Source organism: Mus caroli, unplaced genomic scaffold (genome assembly GCF_978045245.1).
Source record: "Mus caroli unplaced genomic scaffold, Mus_caroli_1 scaffold_5, whole genome shotgun sequence".
NCBI classification, from domain to species: Eukaryota; Metazoa; Chordata; class Mammalia; order Rodentia; family Muridae; genus Mus; species Mus caroli.
The window spans coordinates 133,712,367-133,713,236 of NW_028227260.1; the positions used below are offsets into that span (position 1 = coordinate 133,712,367).

Below are 870 nucleotides of genomic sequence, written 5' to 3' on the forward strand. Positions count from 1 at the left end.
AAATTCCTTTCCCAAGCTGTTGGTGGCCTTTTTGTCTTGTTGACAGTATCTTTTGCCTTACAGAATCTTTGCAATTTTATGAGGTCCCATTTGTTGATTCTTGATCTTACAGCACAAGCCATTGCTGTTCTGTTCAGGAATTTTTTCCCCTGTGCCCATATCTTCGAGGCTTTCCCCCACTTTCTCCTCTATTAATTTTAGTGTCTCCGGTTTTATGTGGAGGTCTTTGATCCACTTAGACTTGAGCGTTGTACAAGGAGATAAGAATGGATCAATTCTCATTCTTCTATCAACAATCTCCTAAGCTCACATATGCAGGTTATGAGCATGCCTGTCTTCTGGCTGAGCCTGCAGGCCACTGAAATCCACATTAACTCTGTGGAGTTCAACCCTGACTTCCTGGCACAGATGATCCCCAAAGTGAAGTGGACACTGCTTGTGCAGTCAGCAGACACCTTAATCTTGGCTGAGGTACACAAAGAGCCCACTGACAGCTATGAACAGGATGAGATGTTTTTGAGGAAGATGCACCCATGTGTGGCTTGAGATTGATATACTGCAGAGTACCCTGCAGTGCCCAGAATCTGATCATCTTTTCCCCATCATTGGATCCCCAATATGCTGTTAAATGATGAGGAGACTGAGATGTAACCTTACTAGCCCCCACACTGGGAGATCAGAGTAGGTGGGAAGTTCAAAGAACACCCTCATGGAAGCAGGGTGAGAAGGCATGGGATAGGGGGTTTCTGGGAGGGTGGGAAACTGTGAAAATGGACAACATATGAAATGTAAATAAAGAAAATATTCAATTTAAAGAAAGACCAACCAAAGTGTACACAGGGAGGGGCCCATGTCTCCACCCGCATATGT

General features: G+C 44.6%; 1 pseudogene; it reads left to right on the forward strand.

The window, feature by feature from the left end:
* Positions 1 to 288: 288 nt before the first annotated feature.
* LOC110289123 (multifunctional methyltransferase subunit TRM112-like protein pseudogene) lies at positions 289 to 651 on the forward strand (annotated as a pseudogene).
* Positions 652 to 870: the final 219 nt, after the last annotated feature.